The sequence below is a fragment of the Mesocricetus auratus genome, unplaced genomic scaffold (genome assembly GCF_017639785.1).
Source record: "Mesocricetus auratus isolate SY011 unplaced genomic scaffold, BCM_Maur_2.0 Super-Scaffold_100011, whole genome shotgun sequence".
Taxonomy (NCBI): Eukaryota; Metazoa; Chordata; class Mammalia; order Rodentia; family Cricetidae; genus Mesocricetus; species Mesocricetus auratus.
Window position 1 is genome coordinate 60,516,649 of NW_024429195.1, and position 24,871 is coordinate 60,541,519.

The window sequence follows — 24,871 nt, forward strand, 5'->3', positions numbered from 1 at the left end:
GCTTCAACAAATCTGTTATTATTTGAACAGGAAACTGATATAGCACTTCTGGATAATTAAATACATGCTCAGAAAAGAAAATGGAAAAAGGTTCTAAGATAGTCCTCAGTTTGCCCTGCTTCTGAAAATACAAGGAGATGAATGAGTAGAAAGCTCCTCCCTGGGATGGATTTTATGGCAAATCTCTTTATGCATTTGTGCTTGGTAGATCTACTGAGTTCTCACTATATGACTGTAACTTGTGGCATCCACTTTTGATGTAGTAATGAATAATAAAAATATAGGCAAAAGTTTTGTTCCTATGGAACTTATAAAATAGAAGATAGAAATTTAGCAAAATATAGAAGCTTTTTAGGAAACAAATTAAATTTAGACTCCTGATTCTAACATGTATGTCCTATCAAGACAAATCCTCCACAGAGAAGCCCATTTAATATTTTAATATACCACATCTATCTATCTATATGTGTGTGTATGCATGCTCGTGCATATGTACATATGTACACATACTCACAACTAAATATATGCATACAGTAACAATGGAAAAGGGGCCATGAATTTGATGGAGGGAGGGCAGGGAGGGTCTGGAGAGAGGAAAGTGAAGAGAAAAATGTAATTAGGTTACAATCTTAAAAATAAAACTATTATATTAGTAATAAAATATATAATGTAATATAAATATATATTATCATGGTGATAATATTGTAGACATCTGAGAACTATTACAGTAACAAGCATTTGGAAAGCAAAGTCCTGAACAATGAGTACTTGCAAGGTTAAGTGAATTCACAGTTTACAAAGGATTTTTTTTTCATAGAGGATCCTAAGCACAGGGCAGACATCAGAAGCATAGCATGTGCCGAGACGAAACTCCTCTACTAATATATCCTGATGCAGCAGAGCTTTTAACAGCACCACAGGGACAGAGACAAAAATAAAAACCTAAGGGGCCAGGTTCCCAGTGTTTTAAAAAAAAAAGGTGTTATGGAGAAATGACATCAATACCCTGCCAGGATCAGTGAAGACCCTTACAAAATGTTAAAGCCACATATGGTACATTATTAAGAAATAAAGCAGATATGTAAAAACCAAAGAACATTTTTAGAAGTCTGTTTGTGAAGGAAATCGAGATGAGCAGGCAGAATCCAGTTTTGAGCATTTCAGATTTAATCAGAGTGCCACACCTATGATTGTAATAAGCCAAAATGAGAAACATATCCCTTTGTAATAATAAATCACACACAGCATAGCACCTGTTTGAAATTTAAGAGTCATGTGCTATCAAAGCAAAATTATTAGAGACTTTTGGGCAGACTTCTTTCATTTCTTTTGTGTTTGTGGGTAGGTGGGGGAGACCAGTGTTTGTTTCATGTGGCCCTACCTGTCTCTCCATATTGGAGGGTGATCTTGAACTTCTGTTTTTCCTGTCTCTCTCTCCTCAGTGCAAGGATAACTAGTGTGTACCATGTTTCTGATTATTGGTTTCCTAGGCATGGTACCCAAGCCTCCATGCATGCTAGACAAGCACTTTATCAGCTTTGCTACATCTCTAGATCTCACATTTTCTCCGTCTTCTTTCTTATCCATAATGCCTGAAATGTAAGTTGTTAAGAAAAGACTTGTGCCTTTAAAAATGCAAAGCTCTAGGCAAAGAAGAGAAAAACCATTTTTTAAAAGGAAAAGTTCCAAGAGAAAGAGGATTTTGTTCCGCAGACACAACTTAAAAATAGCTCTGATTAATCTGCTCAAGGAGGACCAAGAAAACAGATTTTTCCTGAGATCCTTGGAGTGGGTAGAGAGAAAGTTAAATTCTAGAGCTGAAAAAAAATCTCAGCATGCTGGACACTGCCAGGAGATAAGAGTACAACTAACCTACTTTCCAAAGGTGACCCTAGGACTAGTCACGTTGGTCGTGTTTTGCTTTCAGTACACTTTATGAAAAATAAGTCTTTTTGGAGCCTTTCTGCAGCATGAAGGAGTCTTTGCGTGGTTTTAGATGCCCAGTAGGAGAAAACAAAAGAGGGTAGAATATCTGGAGAATATAGGCAATGAATCTTACCATCACAAAATCACAATTCCTTGACTGAATGAAGTTGTAAAGTCATACCTTTATATTTCAGAGAAAGATCTACCTGTGGTAAACATAGTCACTTGTAACAGAATTTCCTCCTGTTCTATGCACTGAAATATTAAAGTGAACTCATGTATGTTGCTATTTGCTGACAACAATGGTAACAAAAAATTACTAAGTGAATAACTTTTATCTTACTTTTCTGTGAATCTATTACTGTAAACTGATACAATGAGTCTTTTAACTCATTGTTATTACTAAGAAATAATGTCCAATTTTATCAAATGCTATTATTGTATCTTTTAAAGTGACCATATAGGCTTGACCTCTTTGAGTTAAGAACTGTGAAGCTTGTAAATATCTCTGTCCAGATTATTATGTGTGTATCCAGTTGTTACAAGAGAAAAGAGCCTTACTATTTGTGTGTGTGTGTGTGTGTGTGTGTGTGTGTGTGTGTGTTTGTGAATTGTTAAGTCCTCATGGCCAACAAAATGTGACTGATATAATGGAACCCATCAATCAACAGTTTAATAAATAATGTATGTATTAGTTCATATATTAAATAATTCAAAATTAAAAATAGGAATAAAAAACTGGTTGTGATTAAGGCACTATCTTTTAATATATGGTTCCTTCCATATGAGGGCTTCTGACTGTAACATGTATTGCACCATTTCTCTATAGGGATGATTCACTGGGTCTTGATCAGTAGGCAAGTTCATTTGTCACTGCTTCATATGTGTCTCCACGATTTATGCATGCTTGATCAAGAACAATGGCATTTCCTAATCAAAGAGGACCAATCTTTGGTCAAGAGCACAAGAGTAGTTGCACTCTACTGCTCAAACCTTCAATCTCTCAATCTATGATTCTTAAAAGAAAATGATTTTGTACACGAATTTTACTTATGTGTTTCTTAGGCTTTTTTGCTTAGCATGAGAAATGAAATCAGGGATTTTGAGAAGGATGTTCTCCTGAGGTGGGATTGGTAATGCTAGAAGGAAGGAAGAGCAAAATGGATATAGTGTGGATAGATGATCTTGTATTTATTAGGTTCTGGAAAACATCATAATAAATAATAGCTTGTATCTCAGCATTCTCTCTACTTTCTATTAAACAAATATTCCTCTAGTGTACTCACCAAATTCTTATCAGTGATATGGCTATTATAACTAGAGTCCATTTGTTTTAAACCAATGAAGAAAACATTCATTTCTCTAACATCTCTAGAAAAAGTGCATAGTTATTAGAATTCTTATGGTCCTGAAAAAATGCACTACAGATTTTCAATTTAGTTATGTCACTTAATCTTCATAAAAATCTTGAAAGAGGCAGATCTAGGCCTGAAATTGATCTATGCTTTACTAATAAATACTGTAAGGCATCAAGGTCTTTTATTAGGTAAGCCTGGGAAAGGGATAGTAGAAACCTTCTTAAATGTTGAGAAATATGTACAAAAAGCTATTTAATCATATTATAAAGCCATTTTTATGTTTGAGGAACATTATTCTCTGTTGACAAAGTTTACAACTTGCTTACTACTTCTGGAATGCTCAAGTTAATGGCTCTTGCAACCTTTTTGCCCATTTTTCTTCAATGTTTAAAGTCTTAGGTGTAGGGGTTATATTGTAGGTCTATCAAATCAGATTGGACAGTCTTTGGTCACACTGTCTACATTTTGCTCAGTTGTGGATCTCTGTGCTGATCTCTATCTGCTGAAAAAGAAATTATTTGATGAGGAGTAAGAACTAAACTTATCTATACATACAACTTTAATTATTTATAGTATTTAGAATACAGCTAAGATTTTTATTTGCTTGGGAAAATTACTATAATATTTCTTTTTTAGGGTCTATGAATTTCTAGCCATAGGTGATTGACTATATTTTCAGTGCATTAATGCTTTCATTTTGAAAAGGGCTTACATCCAATTAGACATCTTTTTGTTAATTCCCCCACCAAGATACAAGTCCCACTGTTGCTTTATTAAAGATATCTTGCCAAGCCAATTGCTGCTTTACAGGTAGATAGAACAAATTATTGCTTTTCTCTATTGGTAGATTATGCTTTACTTTCTAGTATTATAAGAGCTAGTCCTCAGGAAGAGAATTCTGACTCCCACCTTGATTCCTCCAAGTCCTGTGCCTGAAGTATTTTCTGTCTTTGGCAGTAGTATCTTTGCTTCAAGTTCTGGGAAGCAACAAAAATCAATGGCAGTAGCCTATATTGTTATTGGAATCTCATGTATTCCCCTGAAAAATAATTCAAAGGAAGTTTCTCAGGCCTGCCATGAGGGTTTTTGTTATCTAATCCCTGACTCTTGGGGTTAGCATTGTCACCCCTTATGCTGTGACCACATACACACACACACCCACACACACAAATATATGTGTAAAGTTTAGAGAATATATATATATATGTATGTATGTATGTATGTATGTATGTGTTCATATGAGTCCAAGTCTCCTCAGAGTCAGAAGAGGGCAACAGATCCTTGTAGTTGTTATGATAAATGTCACACTTGTTGTTGAGGGTATAGGTAACTGTTTATTGTAGAATTTAAAAGAGAATACAGGCAACCAAGATGAGTCAAGTAGCTTTCGCCACAGAACCGGAAGCCAAAAAGAGAGAGTGCGGCTCTGCTGCACTGTTTTTTATCAGAACCTATGTACACGCCTCTAGCCACGCCCAAAAGTGGGCCTGGCTAGTGCCCAATCATTACCACATCCATATGTGTCTCTAGTCCTGCCCAAAGTGGGTGTGGTTAGCAGCATGGTTCACCGCCATTTCGTTACCACATCTGTATGTGCTTCTAGCGGGCCGCATGGCTAGGGCTCAGTCCTAAAGTCTCCTCCTACAGATCCTCCTTGGAGTTGAATTTACAGGTAGTTATGGACAGTGATATGAGTTCTGAGAACCTAACTTGGGTTCTCTTGAAGAGCAATGATGTTCCTGTATCTTAGTATGTGTTTGCAATGTAACCTATTGATGGCTCACTACCTGAGGTTTTTTAAAAAGTGTTCTCAAATTTTATTGTCTTATTTCATAGAATGTTTATTAGTAATAGGTAGTGGAATAATTTACATTAATTCAAAGTTCATTCTTATGAGATTTTATATTATATACTCATATAAATGGGAATTTACTTTAAAGTCTGTGTTCAACCCAAGTATGGCTGCTGAGATAGAGGCAGAAAGATCAAGACTTATTTGCTTTTAGTGGTAGTTCTACAATAAGCATACTCAAGATTTTTGCGAAGGATATATAACTTTGAAAAGAATGCGTAGTTTTAAGTCAAGATGAAGCAAAAGGAGTAATGTTTGGAATTGTTTTTGAAGATGGAAGGTAGGGTTGCTATGCTGGTCACATTCCAGTAAGAAATCTAATTTTATTTTCCTGCATCAGTTGTTTTAGCATTAAAGCCAATTTTACTTTTAATTGTGGTCTTTCAGGTTTCATGCTTTACATATCTTGATATAATTCCACTTGCCAGTCTGCACCCCAGAGTGACAGTCTCATTTCCTGGAACTTGTGAAAACTTATGAACCATACTTCTTCATGAGTTCTTAAAATACTATTTTCTTTTGACCTGCCATGTGAAAATATTGGAAGCTGGTGATAATACTAAGCCCATTTCTATGGAAATGGTGTGACTATTATTTAATAAATCTTCCTGGATACTGAACAATTCATGAATGGATACTTGAAATGCAATAAGCAGTCTATGAGCACTTGAATTGGAGGAATCTGTTCTTGCAGGGAAACTGGAAAGTAGGAAATACCATCAGTGATGAATACTATCTCTTCCATCGCAAACTGGTCGTGAAACACCCAGAGTTTGAAATCACCCTGAGTACATTCTCAGCTGTAAGAAGGACGTGAGGTGACTACAAAATAATGACATTCATTTTCTTATGAGGCTTAGAAAAGCAGCCCTCTAACTGCAGATCAAGAAGAGCTCAGAAAATGGTTCAAACTATGGCAACATTCTTTTAGCCAACTGGCAGTCTCTCGGGGCCCACTCTAAGGTCAACACTCATTGTGGTATTGGTTAATAGTCATTCTTGTTATCTTATTGTCACACCTTGCAAGTTAGTGTGAGGCCTTTTGAAACTGAAGGCATGTCTCTCCAATGCCCTTGGAGAGTACTGTGCAAGGAGCCTCGTTCATGTTTGAAGAATGCTAGTAAAAGAAAATGAAATACCATTCCTTGCATCATCAGGCTGCATCTCCATCCTGCCATGGATACATTTTTAATTGCTTTCCTTAAAAGCTTGATCTGAAAGCTTTTGAAGTAAACAGCTCTCTGCCATTATCCCATTAGAAGTGAACAGCCTCGACATCCCGCCCTGATTTTTCAGAGAGAAAGAAAGGGGGAAAATAAGCATTTAGAAATCATTTTGAAATTCAGTTTCTGCTAACATTTTCCTGTGGGTGATCTTAGTAGCCTATTAGACAATGGTAATCACACAGAGCTTAAGCTACAGAACTGCAGGCCTGTTAGCACAGTGTGTGATCCCAGAGCTCAGAAAGCAGCCAGAATTCACAGTGAGCTGATTTCCAGAACTGTGGTTTACCAGATCTCTGGGGAGCTGAGGCTGCCAGTCCACCCTCCTGTCTCCCTTGGAGAATAGGTGGTAGCAACAGTCCATGTGGGCGGAAACTGAAGAAAGGGAAAGCTGAAGCAGAGGAGGAGGGGAAGGTGACATACGCTCCATGAGCTGTGGGATAAATCAAACAGCTTGAGTTCAACCCTGCCTCTCTCCCTGTCCTTAGACTGATGATGTGAATAGTTTTATTTTCTACCTTCATTTTGAAACTAGCAAATCTAATCCTTACTAATCACCTGGATGCCTTGCTCCTTGGCTGCATCGCATCTATGCCTCTCTCCTTCCATGACATTTTTATACAAAATACAAATGCAGTTCCACTGCTTTAACATACTTGCTGGGAGTCTGTTGCTTCCACATCCTGCATGTACTAGAATACTTAAAAATAAATCTTGGTATCAGAATTCTGAGAATCAGAAATGATGTAGAGATGACAACGATAAATAGTTTATGAGGAAAATCACAGTCTACCTGGTCCAAAGAATTCTGAGGTGCTAGACATTGATGGAGTATATCTTTAATCCTAGCACTCAGGGAGGCAGTGGCAGGCAGATCTCTGGGATTTCAAGGCCAGTTTGGTCTGCAGAGTGAATTCCAGGAAAGCCAAAGCTACACAAGGAAAGCCTGTCTTGAAGTTAGCACAAAGTCAGTATGTAATAGCAGATTATCATTAAATGCTACATTGCAGCTTTTGTTTCTTTTCTTCCAAAGGAAGGAAAAACATCCATAGGACATAGTATAAATTCTCTAGGATAACATGAATATCCCAGTTATACACATATATTGTACTTGGTTTGATAAATATTGAAATTTTTGTTTTATTAGTCAATCAGATGCCTCCTTTCTTTTATTAGCAAGAATGCAACTGTTTGAATCTCCTTTGACAGTTTTGTGAATTCAATCCAACTATTAGTCCTGTGCTTTGTTTTCAATTAGCTATAAAAACACAATTCCCAGGGTTCACTGTTGGAGGCTAGGTGGAAATGTTTTAGTACATCATCAATACAATCACATGGGGCTGCCCACACCCTCTGCCAGAGTGTATAAAGACACGGTCGTTTATACTACGTACAGTCTTCTCAGGGTAACTTGCTACAGTAGGCCTTCATGAATTAATTTTATTGAGTCTAATCACAAAGAAGGATGGGGAAATGTGAAAGCTTTACTTATTCCAATCATTTTTGAGATCCAGAGACATCCACAGAAATGACAGCACAGCTAGTTCTGTGTCATGGCCTGTATGGTTCAGACCTACTGTTCATTTAACATGGCTTCTTCTCCTTCATGCAGTGTGAAAGCTTACATACTAATAGGGAGCCATGACTTTATATCAACATGTTTATACAGATGGCATGTCAGGCATTTTCTATTGCTGTGACAAAATGCCTGAGGAAATCAACTTGAAATGAGGAAAGACTTCTTTTGACTGATGACATCAGAGGTCTTAGGCTATGGCCAGCTGACTCCCTTACTTTGGCCCACAGGGAAGGCATATCATGGCAGCAGAATTATGGACCAGTGGGAAGATGCTCAATTACGGCAAACAGGAGGTTGAGAGGTGTGAGTAAAGGGAAAGAGGAAAAGAAAGGATAGGAAGAAAGTATACCTTATAGGTTCCCATTGACCTACTCTTTACATTAGTCTCCACCTCTTAAAAGAACATTGAGCTATGAATGTAAACGGGAACTAACCCATGGACAGGAGGTTACAATGTTCATCAAGGCTCCACTGCAGTCACTAGCTAGAGGCTAATCTTTCAACACTTAATATTCAAACATCAGAAAAGCAGTTTCTTATACACTATCCAAGTTACTTTAATGGAAACATAATCAGAGTGTGATTTAGAAAAAGTCCAGTACTTATGTATTGAAGAGAATATCCAAATATGTGGATATTTCAGAATGTATAGGGAAATTCTCTATCCAAGAAAGTGGCATAGTTCTATTTAGCCTGAGACAGAAGGACTGTGAGTTTGAGAACAGCCTGGAGTAGTAACAATAAACAAGGGGAAAACAGTGTTGGTATAGATACCACCTTAGCATCATTTGGCAAGTATTTCAGCATGCCTCATGTTTCAAGTGTATACTTCACAAGCATAATACGTGGCTGATGTGAAAATAGCTCAATTCCAAGTATGAACTCTTATGGCGGCTACTGCATGTATCCATTTGTGAAAGTAATTAGATTCTTAATATTGTGAAAATTTCTGTTAAAAATCTTCATGAATAAAATATTTACCAAGACTGCCATTTGACAATGTGTGAAATAATGAATCCTACTGCCACATTCAGGCGATGAGATTATAGTCTTGCATCTGATGAAGAATATTTCAGATGCGCAATGGAGGTCTTGGAGTTATTTCATTATTTGAGCTCCAGTAAGCAGCCTTGTATTCATGGTTCTGGCAAGCCAGCCTCAGTTCTGGGTCTGCCTCTTCATAGAAAGACTTGAGTTCACCCAAACTGCTAAAAACCTTCAATATATGGTGTCGGTTCAGTGAAGCATCTGTTTAAAAGGCAGTACAAACCTTTATGCACTATGCAGCTTTGACTAGGTGTATGAATTACTTGATAGTATACACTATTAGTCATGGACTATTGGTTTAGAAGGACTTGAATTTCACTTGATGATTTACTACACAGCTGCTTTTATGGCCTGAAAGATCATGAAGTAATCAATTTCATGTATTTCAGACTTATAAAATGATGATGGCAAAAATTTGAATGTTATTTAGGGTAGTGGTGAATACATATTAGATATGACATGTCTAACTGTGATCTCTCTCTCTCTCTCTCTCTCTCTCTCTCTCTCTCTCTCTCTCTCTCTCTTCTTGTCTATATCCACTGAGGCTTTTATTGTGGTAACATGAAAACTTGGTCAGGCCAGTATGATGTCAACCGTAGGTTCAAAAATTAGGTTCCATCTCTGTGGCCCAACCACAAAGAAATGAAGCATTCTTGCCCTGTTGCTTTAACTTTGTAATCAGGTGAAGGCTTTTTTAAATGATCCAAAACCCAAAATAGGTATTTTAGATAGGAGCTAACTGACTGATTTACCATTTAGGTTTTGTTAACTTTGGGCTGAAAAGATTTAGTTTACCTTTTTTAGGTTCGTGGCATTTGTTAGCTCAGAAAGGAAAGAAACAGTAAGTTCAAGTACCCTTTTCTGGTTCATTCTTAACTAAGCAGGGCCAAGCAGTTTGGGGTTTTGCTGAAATGTTAACATTTGAATTGACTCCACTTTTAAAAAGATGTTTTTATATTTATTATGTTTCCTTTTATTGAAAATAGATTCTTTTCTCCTATAACGTATCAAGGTTATAGTTTCCTGTTTCCTCCCCCCAGCTCCTCCTCTCTGTTCCACATCCACTCCCTTTCTGTCTCTCATTAGAAAGAAAAGGCTTCTAAGAGATAACAACCAAACATGACCAAAGAAATATAAGAAGACAAAACAAAAACTATCAATATTGAAATTGAACAGGACAACCCAACAAAAGGAAAAGAATCCTAAGAACAGGCACAATAATCATACTAATTTTTCTCATACTCAAGAGTCACATAAAAATACAAACCTAAAAGCTGCAATATATATGCAGAAGACCTAGTACAGACCCATGTAGAACCTGTGCTTGCTGCTTCCATCTTTTTGAGCTCATATGCAACTTGTTTGTTGATTCACAGGGCATTGTTCAGCAATTCTGGATCCCCTCTGGCTCTTAAAGTCTTTGTGCCTCATCTTCTGCAGGGTGCTCTCTATTCTGGGGGAAGGGCTTTGATGGAGGCCTCCAAATTCAACAGTCGTTGCATAATCTCTGGCTGTGGGTCTCTGTATCACTTCCCATCTGCTGCTGGAGGAAGTCTCTCTGATGAAGACTGGATAAGGCATTGATCTATGAGTACAGGAGAATGTTGTGATATCCTCTCACCTGGTTAAACCATTTTTTTTCTCCCTAGTTTCTTGCCTTTTAGATAGATGATGTTTTAGTGGACTTTTTGTATAATATTATGCTCAAAGAGAGCAAGACCATCTAAGATGTAAACACAATAAAACTAATCTGAAAGACAATTTTATTATTCTAAGATGGAAATGAGGTCTTCGGGAATAGGTTTAACACTCCACCATTAGAGAGAATAATAAGATGAGGAGAAAAAAACATGGGTACCACATTATTCATCAAGTCTTATTGGAAATTTTGGCTCTTTGGGTCAGTAGATCAAATATGATCTCAGGTGGTAGAAAAGAGTATATATACCCATTGTTTCTACAATGAAAATGGCAGAGGGTGATAAAGGTCTCATCCCACCCAGGTCCACAGCAACCTCCACTCACCCAGCAATGAGTCACTGGCTCAGATGCACTGATTGCCCTGGGCTGAGCCAAAGCAGTGATTAAATAGCTCAGAGCTTTGGAACTGGAGGGAACCTCTGAACTAATTCTCCTTCATGCTTAAATTGAAGCTGCTTCTGGAGGCTAGCCAGTGATTGCTCGGGATTTAGGAGGTTGGTCTTCTGCAAACCATCCCCAGGAATCATGCCAGCAGGCTCTCTACCGAGCAGATGAAGCATGGGCTGGGGAGCCCTTGAGCTAATTTGTTTTTCATATATGGCAAATGTTTTCAAATATAAATTATTAATTGTACTTTAAAAGTTGACTGTATAAACTGAATTTTCAGTTAACCTTCTCTCCAAAGGTATGCAAAGATAACTAAGACACAACACATTTCTTTACTCAATATATGACTAATATACCACTTTAAAATAAAACACTATTATTGTCTCTACATGAAAATAGTTGAAACCATTGTGTCACACAGCAAGACATCATCTTATTTATCTTGAAACTTCCCTTCTAAACTACTCAAATAATAGATTACAAATTAAATGGCATAACAGGTTGTGTTGGGTAATAGTTAGTTGACTTTTGTGATGATGTTGCCAAGTTTGTTACATTCTGTCTATAGGTTATCAGAGATAGCCATGTATTCGTGTCCAGGTTATCCTTGGACACCCATAATTTTAGTCCCAGGTAATCTCCGGATAACCACGCATCATATACTCAGCTCTTCATAGAGAAGACTTAGTTCTATACATACTTGTGCAAAATTTCAAAATTCATAGGAATGTTCAATTGCTCAATCCTGAGATATAGTTATGTGTAAAAAGAACTTTCTTCAAACTACCACCACTGTGAAAGATTTTAAGGTAAATATGTTTTCAAGGATTATGACCACAAAATTTATTTGCTTTGTCTTTGGTGTGATTTTTGAAACCAGATCACATTGTAAAGAGATACTGTCGCAAAAGGGAGTTTAAACCTGACCTCATTCTTGTAATTTCAAGCCTCAAGCCCATGAATTGATGGAATGTCCAGCATATAGTGCATGGATTAACAAAGTGACTAAAATCAAGCCAGAATACTACAGGCTTATAATTAAGAGCAAACATAGCTAGTGAAGTAATAGCGATATGTAGTATTATAACGGTAATTGATGTATTAAATGCATTCATTTGATCACTATGCAATGAGTATCTTTAAAAAGTACTTCTAGAAGAAAGAACAAAAACAACTTAAAGAAAATAGTTTTCGTTACGTAAGATCTCCCTGTGTGATACATGCATACATCCATAGCCATGGTTTCTAAATCTGATTTGGTGGAAGTGGCCATGCACAGAATACAGATCTGAGCTCTCTCAGGATCTTAGTTGTTTACTTGGGAAAAGGATGAAATTTCTCTATGGCTTTAATTCCTCTTTTGACAAAGCAGTTTGTAAGCAACGGGGATTGTTGAAAAACAAAGTAGTGTTTTCTGACTTCTTTTATGCCTGGCAAAACCCCAGATACTCACTAAGTGAGTATGGGCTACATAACTGATTTATTTATCATTTTTAATTTATATATTTAAAATAGTTTCATGTTTATCTTAAAAGAATCAAAAGTGGGCTTTATATATCTAGCTATAAGACTCATAGAAGATAATATAATGTAGAAAAATCTTAAAGGAAAATATTTGTCCATGCTTATTGAACAATCAAAAATTTTTTTCATTTACTATGTTCATATTAATTGGTAAAACAAATGTGCACACACAACCAATGAGTATTTTAACAAATCATGAGCTGATCCCCTCTCTTTCCCTAAGTTATTTAGTACCTAATAATTTCATTTTTATGATGTACTGCTGTATTGCACATCACTCTTATGAGTAAATCTACAAGCATTAGTTAAGCCACTCTTTCTGTCCACTTACATTGCTTAACAGAAAGGACAATCTTAATTGATAGACATGTATTAAAAGTTTATTTTTTCTAAAAGTTTCCTAATATATATGTGAATATATACACACACAAACTCACAAACACACACACTCAAACACATATATATGTTCATCACTAGTGAGATAGTATAGTATAGGAATAACTGGTCATTCAGTCTAGCCAATCTTTGTGCATTGGGTTCTTTGACAAAAGTAAGATTTGGAGTCATAGAAGAAGACCCCTAATATAGACACCCCTGGCTACATACAAGCACACAAGTACATCTACACATTTACATATTTACTACACAGAAATTAAAAAAGCAATTCCACTCTTAGGCATATACCCAAAAGACATACATTCATACAACAAGGATGTCTGTTCCACTACATTCATAGCAGCATTATTTGTAATAGCCAGAACCTGGAAGCAACCTAGATGGCCCTCAGCTGAAGATTGGATAGAAAAAAATATGGTACATTCTCACAATGGAGTACTATTCAGTGGAAAAAACCAATGGAATCTTGAAATTTGTAGGCAAATGGATGACACTAGAAGAAACCATCCTGAGAGAGGTCACAAAAAGAGAAACATGGTATATACTCATTCTTTTATGGATTTTAGACATGAATCAGGGGAGTGCCAGCATAGAATCCCACTGCCAGAGAGTCTAGGAAACAGAACCTTCATTCAGTGACTGATGAAAGCAGAGGCAGATATCCACAGACAACCACTGAACTGAACTCCTGGAATCCAGTGTTAGAAAGGAGAACTGATGGGCAAGGGAGTTAAGACTGGGCTTGTTTAACCCACAGCAACAGCTGACCTGAACAAGGAGGAGCTCTTGGACCCCAGATTGATGGCTGTGTGGAAAGCATGGGACTGACCCAGACCCGCTGAATGTGGATGTCAGTGCGGAGGCATAGGTAGTCTAAGGGACCTTGGGTAGTATTTATCCCTGGCGTACAAACAGACTTTGATGTGCCCATGCCACAATATGGGATGCTCTCTCAGTCAGGACTCTTGAGGGAAGGCATACGTAGGCCCTGCCCTGGATGAAATGACAGTCACTGGAGATCCACCATGGAGGGCCTCATCCTCCCTGGCGATTGGAGTGGAGATTGGGTGGGGGACTGAGGGACCTGGTGGGGAGGGTGGGAGAGGAGAGGAGGGAGAGGGGGCTGGGATTGACATGTGAAACAAGCTTAATTCTAACTTAAATAAAAAAATAAAATAATTATCAAAAATGCAAAAAGCAAACTTTCAGTTTAATAAAGCAATGCATAAGAGCATACCCATATCTTAAAACTGATAAGATTAAGAATAATATTTATTGTGCTTGTGTGTGTGTGTCTGTGTATGTACCACATGTGTGCAAGTAGCTTCAAAGGCTAGAAGAGGGTGTCAGATCCCCTGGAACTGGTTGTACATTCAGTTTTTGCTGCCCAACGTGGGTGCTAAGAAGTAAACCACATTTATCTAGAACAAGTGCTTTTAACCACTAAACTGTCCCTCAAGCACTTTAAGTTGGTTCTTTTCAATTGCATTCCTACAGCCATATTTGGTTTCTATTTTACAACATTTTCTTCATTTTCTGTTTGACACAGCCCTGACTTTTAAGCAAAATCAAGCCCATTCACTGGTATACTGGTGTGGCCCACCATCTAATGGGGGAGGGAAGAGGTTATTGTGTTGTGTCTAGGATTGCTAGAGTACAAGATAGAAAAATGTTTTGGTTTTGTCTTTTAAACTTTAATCTGGACCTTAATTCCACTCACAGAACTTTGCCAGTTTCTTTTATGTATTTTTCCTTTGTGAGAGTAATGAGTGTTGAAAGGCTCTGTGAAATACAAGAACTGCCTGGTGCGCTGATAAAACACAGCTACCAACAGTACATTGCACAGGCAAGACCCAACCAAGTGTGAGCTCTAGCTATAATCTCAGCTGACATTTATGTAAAATTGTCTCCAGCTTTGTCATTACACTATTCCAGGTACAAGGTTTGAGTGGCCCACAAATCAGGCATTCTCTAATTCTGTCTGAAAACTCAAGGCTGAATTATTTAAATTTATCTGAAGTCCCACGGTCCTTAGAGATTGGATCATTAAATGGAGATGTACGGCTCTCTACGAGGTGGCAGACATTTGCACTATGGTCCATAAAAGTTCCATACCTTGCTACAGACTCTCCAATGATCAAGATTCTGTGTCAAAATAGAATGTACTGCTTCTGTGTTTGAAAGGTTCCAATCCATTCCATCCCATATCCTCAAGCAAAATGCCCCTTAAATTCATGGCTAGAGTTTATAAGAAAATGCATGTGTGTGTGTGTGTGTGTGTGTGTGTGTGTGTGTGTGTGTGTGCATGTATATGTTATTCTACTCCAATGAAGGGGTCACTACCAAAGCCCTGTTTCTCAATTTACCCATCTGATGGTGTTTTTCATTCAGCATTGGTAGGCATGAGAAGAAAATTAGACATTTTTACATACATTAAGTAGCTCTCATTCTTTGTTATATTCTAGGTCAGTGTTTCTAAACCTGTGAATCACAACTCCTTTGGGGGTTGAATGACACTTTCACAGGGGTTGCATATCAGATGTCCTGCATATCAGAAATCAACATTACGATTCATAACAGTCACAAAATTATACTTAAGACATAGCAACAAAAATAATATTGTGGTTGGGGTGTTACTAATAACAGTAGCAAAATTATACTTAAGACATACCAACAAAAATAATATTGTGGTTGGGGTTTTCAGTACAGTGAAGAACTGCGCTAAAGGGTCACAGCATTATGGAAGTTGATAACAACTGTCTAGATGAATTGTTTTCATTTTAGAGGCAAAAGATTTGGGCTGTTAAAATGACATTCAAAAACAAACTAATGGCTACAAACTCTAGTTTTTTACCTTAAGCCATGGACACAGCTGTAGTTGAATGATTATTTGCTTATATGTCTTCATACATTGTCTATTGCCTTATACATTCCTATGTGAAATTTTGATCTGAACTTTGTAATTTTTGTTTCTCAAGATTTATATAGAGTAATTTTAGCTGCTCAGCAATTCGTTTAGTAACTCAGTGTAAACAAAATCACTAATGTGAAAGCCTCCAGAGAGCATTTCTTTCTGCCCTAATTGTGCCTTCGAAACATGAAGCTATAAATTATGCATTTGAAGGAAACCATATTTTAAAACTTAGTTAAACCAAATATGTTGGTGAGATAACCCCCCTTTTTCTAATCTAAAATTGTCTGACAGATAAATTTACAAAGACCACCTTGCTTGTGAATTACTGCTGATTACGATAGCTCCAGATAAGTTATTCATAGGATGATCTAAGACATAAACTGTGTACTGAAGTTCTACATAAAAGTGCACCAAGATTTTCACCTTTTCAAAGCCCTGTGGGGACTCATCCAACCATCCTCAAAAGGGAAGGACCTCACAAGGAGGCTGAGGAGCCAGTGATGTCTGCTCTTCTGTCTTCTCTCCTTTCATTCTTCCCCAAAGCGAGCAACAGAAACGTGCTCCTCTTCCCCAGAGTTAGAAAGCCAAAAATAGTATTCTGATGTTTCTCTACTGTACCGATAAGAGGTGGTCACAGTGAAATTCTGTTACCTACATTGATTATAAACCACTAGACGCATGTTTAAAAAGAGCTTTGACCCACATCCATGGTAACAGAAAGCTCAGAAAAGCAAAGAAACTCCTGGTCGATGGCCCTTGGTGCACTCTACCCTCAGTCTGTTACACTTAGGTACTCTCCTTTTGGTTCCATCATCTTTCTGCACAGCTATCCATGCATAATTGAACTTATGCACAATCTTTAAATTGACTATCAGAGATCAAATGGGAAAAATTCAAAGGATCACTTCAAATTTGAATTTCCCACATAGTAGGTAAAAAATGTTTGTTAGAGTGTAATACACTTGAAAGCATTTGAAGATGTTTTAATAAGCTAATACATAAAATGCAAATATGTAGGTCATGCAAGTCAAAATAATGTATTTTCAAAAACAAAATTAATATTGGGTGTTTAACATTTATAGAATTCTAACAACAGAGTCCAATTTTTTATAAAATTAATTTTTAAATTTCATATATTTGTAATGTATTTATATAAGTTCTCTTCTCCCTCTCCTGTCTCTAACATTCCCGTGCTCCCCAACTCTTCAATTTTATGGCCCTTTTTCTTTAATGATGACAATTGTTACATTATCATTTTTTAAATTATTATCATCAATTTTATGATCACATAATTGTTAATTGTATCCATGTAATTATTAATTATTACTGTTGTACTTATATGTGAATAAAATATATAGAATACAGCTTATAGAATCCATTTACTGTGAATATTATATGTATGCTTCTCGGGCTAATCACTTGGTATTGGATAACCAGTTATAGGATGTAATCTCTGGAGAAGAGGAATCCTCATTTCAGCCATCATTAATTGCTTATAGCTCTTCAGCTAGGGATGGATCTCTTGAGACTTCTCCATCTATGTTGGCTTGTCTGCTGGTGCTGTCATTGGTCTGGTCTTGATTATGCAGTGACATTGTGGAGATTTCATGAGGATTGCTTCTCTGTCATAGCTAGAAGGCACAATTTCATGAAAGTTTTCTTGGGCCTCTCACCCTTATAATCTTTGTGTCACCTATTCTGACATGTACCCTGAACATTGGATGATGAGGTTATGTTATAGATCTATCAGTTGGAGCTGAGCATCCCATAGTCAGTCATTGATATTTTGATCAGTTGTGATTTTGTGAAATGGTCTCTATCAACTGCAAAAAGCTTCTTCAATGAGTATTGAAAGCTACTCCTATTTTTTAAAAATTGGTTAGGTATTACATGGGCTTATGAAATTGGTAGTAGTAGTATGTTTTTGTCTTGGATCCATGACCTAAATAATTGCAGGTAGTTGTAACCATCTAGGTTTTCAGTGCCAGACATGAATTCTCTCCTATTTAGTAGTCCTAAAGTCCAATTAGATGGCTGTTGGCCCCGCCCCCCAAGTTATAAGTGCTACTACTTACCCTTGAAGATTTCTCATCATACTGGCCCTTATTGCAGTTTATAGGTGTCACAGCTTGGTAGGACTACTGATTGCTTTTCTACCATGCATGTCATGTTCTGGTACTATGAAAACCTCCATAGGAGTGAGGCTTTCAGGTCAGATACATCTTGATACCTTGATTCCTGTGTCTGAACTGCAAACCATGTTCAGGCATAGAGACTTACATTCAACTTCTGAGGGACAACCAAAGCCATTAGCAATAACTTCTATTGTTTAGGGAGTCTCTTAGTTTCCCTCTTACCAATGGCTCAAAATGAGTTATTTCATGCCTGGAACTAGGGGCTTTGTTTGCTTATCTATGGCTCTCAGTGGGATCATTATTACTCAAGTGGCATATATATTAATATATATTGATAAGCTGTGGCTTTCTGAATAGTTATGAGCAGACATTTCATAGATGCTCGGTAAGTGTATAACAAGATATTTAATATCATTAACTTCTTCCAAAATACAAGTTAAATTACAACAAGATATCATTATATATGGGAATTAACAATGTCAGTTGTTGAGAAGAATGCAGAACTTGAACTATTGTGTACACTTGGAATGAATTCTTCATTGGAATACACTTTGTAGTGCTTCCTATAAAAGTAAAGATGCATTTAAAAGGGGACCTACCAACCCTACTCCTCAATATTTATATAAGAATTGAAAATACATTTCACTCAGAGAATGGCACATGAATAATCATACAATCTTATTTGTGCTAACTACAAGCTATAGAGCCTATACCCATTATTGGGAGAGAAAATAAACAAATTGTGGCATAGATGATACAATAAAACTGAAGACTTAAAATAGTAAATTGCATATTGAAAGCATAGTGTAATAACTACAAGAAACCCAAAGCTAATAAGAAAAATCAAATACCAGATAATTACATGTATATGAAATTTTAGAATTAGCCAATTTAACAGTAGTTGTCAGGATTGTGATGAGAATTTAAAAGAGATGTATTACAAAATGTTTAATGTGACAGTTTTGAATATTGGAATTATTTTATAATTTCCTTATGATGTAGTTATGAGTACAGTTGTAAATATTTGTCTCAAAGCTAATCCTATATTTACTTAAAACTGACAAATTTAATTGTATATAGAGTATGACTCAATTAAAAGGATTGTAAAATTTGTTTTAATTAGTGTTTTCTGAAAACAGAACTTTAAACAGCCATAAAAATGGGCCAGCAAGATGGCTTGGCCTATGAAGACACTTGTCTTGCAATTCTGGTATCTTAAGAGTTCAATTTCTGCTGGGCAGTGGTGGCACACGCCTTTAATCCCAGCACTCGGGAGGCAGAGGCAGGCAGATCTCTGTGAGTTTGAGGCCAGGCTGGACCGACAGCCTCCAAAACAATACAGAGAAACCCTGTCTCATAAAACCAAAAAAAAAAAAAAAGGGTTCAATTCCTGGAACCCTCATGAGGTGAAAGAAGAAAATTGTTTCCTAAAAATTTTCTCTGCATTCTACATGTATGTTATAGCACATGCATTCCCTCATATCATGCACACATATACAAAATAATATTTTAAACTTCATAAAGAAAAATACAGTATGAAAATATATAGCCAAAACATTTATGAAGAACAACATTTTAATGAATGAGTTTAACATGCATGTGATAAATTTTTAATAACTATAGAATAAGTAAGCCTCCAAAGAAGTAGAAAATTTGAGATTTATAATTACAATATTAAATAAGTATAAGGAGAAAAACAATGCACAGCTCAATCCTCAGTGACAGACAAGGCTGTAGAAATGTGTAACATGAATAACATAAACCCAGAGATAGATATTGGGGTTCAAGCTGAAGACCAGAGAAGCAAAGCAGTCAAGCCACCAGAGAGCTCTTATTTCTACCAAGACTGGAGCAATTGTGTCTTTAATGTGGTTGAAGACTAACTGCCTAAGACTGAATGCCTACTCTGAGACCCTGCTCCTATTTTATATACCTCGCTAATCTGGGATTAAAGCCATGAGCTCTGTTTCTCTTTCAGACTGATTCACACTCATGTATCCCTGGGTGGCCTTGAACTCACAGAGATAAGATACATCTGCCTCTGTCTCTTGAGTCCTGGGACTAAAAGTGTGTGCCACCACTGCCTGGCCTCTATGGCTGTGGCTAACTTTGCATTCTGATCTCCAGGCAAGCTTTATTAGATAATAAACAATATATCACCACAGAGATATATCTGGATTTTATTGGTGTTTTGGGGTACTTATTTATTAATTATATTGAATTAAGCAATAAACAAATGCACAAAGTATTGACAATAATGAATGCAAATAATTAGATGGTTTTTATTCATCTGATTAGATATCTATTTTGTATTTTTAGAAAATTCAAGAAAACATCAATAATCACAAAGTATTCTTTTGTGTGTATTTATTTCAAGATGACATGAAATACATGAACTTCATATTTAAACTCTGTAACTTTTTAAATTGGCAAGGTAATAGTTCTTTAAGGAAATATTAATATTGGTAACCATATTGCATTACAACTGCATTTCATTAAAACTTTTAAACATATGAAGGAAAAATGACACATTTTTTTTGTAAATATAAATCAGCACTGGTAAATATGCCTGCCCAGGGAAGTGCCTTCACCATGCACTAATTTGTATGATATATATACATGAAGGAGCCCATACTGTATTTGTATCAGGTATATATACATGCATGGTCATTGTTCATTATAACGGTAGAAACCAATTTAACTTGCTAATCAGAACATTTGTTTACACCACCACAGGAAATGTGCCCCTTAGGGAATGTTTATAGTTTATAAAGAAAATATGCTGAATACTATGTGATATCTTATAGATATAAAAACTAGCTCACTTGCTTTTCCAGTGATTGTATGCTTACAAAACAAACAACATTAACTCATTGCATCTTTTAATCCTTGAGAAATGTGATTGACTTCTAACACAAATGACCTGGGTGGCTCATGCCTTTAGTCCCAGCTACTCAGGAAGCTGAAGATGGAGGATGGCTTAAGGCCAGAAGTTCAGACTGGCCTAGGCAACCTAGAGCTTTTTAAAAATAATGATAATAGTACTAACAATAAGTTATTGACAGCTTCAGAAGACAAATAACAATGTGCAAAATTTTTAAAGTTTTAAACCTAATTGTTCGTACACCTATACTGACACTTGTTGTGGAATATAAGCTAAAGTCAATAGATGGATTGTAGCTTTTTATATGTCAATTGATTAATTTTGTATTATATTTACACATCTACCTTCAGTTAAATGAGAAATCAGAGGTTCACAATTGGAAACCACATAACATAACTTATAAAACGAACATGAGCTAAGAATCATTATTCTTGGGGCCAGGATATCTGTTTCTACCTTTACAACCAAGTTCACAGGCAAAGCATTGACTCTGTTGAATTTTATTCTGAGTACTTTTGTGACTGGATCAGTTAAGATGAGCTACAGCTTTGAAATGTTGTAGTGATAATTTCATTGTTTCAGGGAAGCACAACTTAACTGCACTAAACAGCAAATTGGAAAAGCTGATGAACATTTTGGTCATATGTCTGATATATTACATGTCAGAAATTGTATATCCCTTCTTTGAAATTAAAATGAAAGCGGGTAATGAAATTATATACCAATTATTTTAGCCACAACTTCAAAAATTCTGTCATTTTAATTGACATAATTTGACATATTTGTAGACCAGATTGTAAAATTGGAGACATGTATATAGTGTGTACAGATAAATCAGGGCAATTAACATTTCTAAGTCTTTAAACATTTATCATTTCTTTGTGTGAGAAAATGTCAAATTACTTTTTCTAGCTCCTTACAAAATAAGGAATAATTTGCTGTGAACTACAGTCACTCTGCTGTAGTCCTGGACACAAGGATGTAATTCTCTTATCAAATTATGTTTTGGTACCTTCTGTGATAATGTTTGTCTGTTCCCATTTGCCATAGTTCCTAGGCTCTAGTTTCTACTATCCTAGTCTCTATTCTATGAGGTCCACTTACTTTTATATGATTCTACATATGATTGAAACCATGCATTTATCTTAATGCACCTGGCTCATTTTATTCAACACAGTGTCCTTGAATCATATGTAATAAATTACAGTTTTGAAGCATTCTTTGCTGTCACCATTCTTACCAGCATATTGTAGGCACTCAGCATGAACTGAAAGAATAGAAATGGAAAAATGAATTTAAATTAAATTAAGTCATTATGACATAACTTGGTATCAAAATTATCTCATATATAAGCCTTACTTAGGTATATGAAAATAATTTAAAAACCTCCTATAAACTTTTATATTTATGCCAGGCCTTAGTGGTGCACGCCTTTAATCCCAGCACTTGGGAGGAAGAGGCAGGTAGATCTCTGTGAGTTTGAGCCAAGCCTGGTCTACAGAGCGAGTGTCAGGATAGGCTCCCAAGCTACACAGAGAAACCTTGTCTTGAGAAACCCACAAAAAATATTTATATTGCAGATTCTCTGAGTTTTCTGTCAGAACCCTCTAAATTAAATTCTGATTGGTCTAATTATTAAACTGCCTTTAACAGAAATCTAAAAATGGTAATTTCACAAATGGGACTGGTAAATGCGTAGATATCATGTAGTTCAAAAAAAAGTGACTACATTTCCCAAAACATATTATATATCAGAATTGATATTTTCAAATAAATTTCCTAAGGGAAAGAACCGCAGAAGAAAAATGGAATATGTAAATGTTGGCCCTATTTTTATTCATTATTTAAAATGTAATAGCAATGTAGTGCATAAATAAGAAGACCTAGATTCTGAATCCAGCAGGAAGTTTCCAGACCCTGTGATTGAGACATTGACACATATTTTACATTCTAATGTATAACTTTATCCTGATGCCCACTGTCTCAGAGGACAGTCTGCCTTCTCAGGTAATTCGGAGAGGGGATGATTTACTTACAGAAATGCAAGACAGTTCTTCTTTAATCTTATATAATTAATTCCTACAATTTTTCATTTTCTCTACAATTTTCACCAGGATTTACCTTGGGGTAGGCACAGCTTTAGATATGATTATGCAATATGAGCTACTGATACATCTTCAAGGAGAGTCTTGTCATTCAGCAGCTGTAGAAAGCTAAAGAATTCAAAGCCTAAAATTAACATAAAAGAAATAAATGGAGTAAATTAAAGGAAAGTTAAATCTTAATTCCTCTGAATGTTGATATTCAGAAGCATATGAAATGCTGGAAAACTATGAATATAATATAGATATAAAAATAAAATTTCTAAAGTTGATATTGTTAATATTCAGCAAATGATTATTTAGTTCTCATTCTGAGACAGAGACAAAATGTTTAAAATAGAGACCAAGGGAATTATACACTAGCGTTAAGATTACTAACAGGGTTGTAAAAGGAATCACAGATTTTCCATAAAAGGAAAACATAAATGGTAAAATGTAATAGTAAAATCCTCAGGTCCCACTCAGGAAGCCCTAAGCAGTCAACTGAATGCAGAAAAGCTTTTCTGCCTCCACATACAGCTATCCTACTCTATAGGACATTACAACTCTCAGTTTAAGAATCTGTGCAAGCTAAACATCTTTTCTGGTTTTATTACAAAGGCATTAAAAGTAGGGCATTGGTGCAATGTCTTGAAGCTCCTTATGATTTGAGTCATGAGTCTTAAAGAATGTTAAATATTAGCAAAATATCATACATGGACACTTTTTTCTCTTTGTGATACTAATCTCAAATAAATCCCAGCCCAGACACAGCACTCTATCTAGTCCCCAGCATCTGTTTTCTGCTATGGTAAAATGAAGAAAATGTATTCTGAAAGACCTACTTTCACTATTGATTTTGATGTATTTTCAAATACTGTACTTAAACCTTCAGAACTCAATTTCAAAGGCAACAAAAGAAGCCTTAAAAAAACTAATAACGGGTTATTTTACATTTAATAAAACTACTGATTACTTTTCAAAGTGCTTGCTTGAATGAGTTTTTTGACAGTAAATTGACCGATTTTATCCTGACCATTGAGAGATAGTATGTACCTCCAAGATTTCTGAGATAGAAATATGCAATTTTCAGAGGCCTAAGGAAATTTCCATTGATGATGACACAAGCTCAGTATGTACCACCTTGAAGAGAAACAAAAAGCCTTACCAACTCTGTCTGCCACTGCCTACTTACATAGATCATTTTTAAAACCTGAAAATAATGAAAGCAAAATAACAATTTCATCCAATGTGAAAATTGCAGAGAAAATTTCTTATTATTTGCACATTTGATAAACTCTTCCTAGAAACTTCGGGACTAGAGATATTGTTGTAACAAATAAATGACACTTTCTAGTTTTTAAAGTTCCCAGGATAATAAGAGACAAACAGAACCCAAGAAAGGAAAGTAATTTTGTTTTAGGTCATATAGAAGATAGTAGCTTCTATCTACATGTATAAAGCTTTTTTGTTTGTGTTTGTTTCAATGTCATGGAGGAGTTGAATGCTGTTTCTGCATGTGCTTGATAATTGTAATTTTTTATTAATTCTTTTCATTGTTTGCAATTACATTGTCTTCTGCTTGTGTCATAGGCAATAATAAATGTGTTAGTATTTAGGGCCAAGCTTCCCAAATAACTTCTAAAAAAAAGTCACTGCATTCTTTTTTTATAAAATGTACATTTGAATGTTTAATTTACATAAAGATTAATTAGCATATGGAATTTGCATGATACTTTGATTTCAGATCTTGTTGCCTAGCCCATTTGTGTTAACCCTCTTAAAATAGTGTCTATCCTTTTGATTACGGTCTAATAAGATTGCCTAACAAGAATGCTTGTTTGTTAAGTATTATTGGGAATAT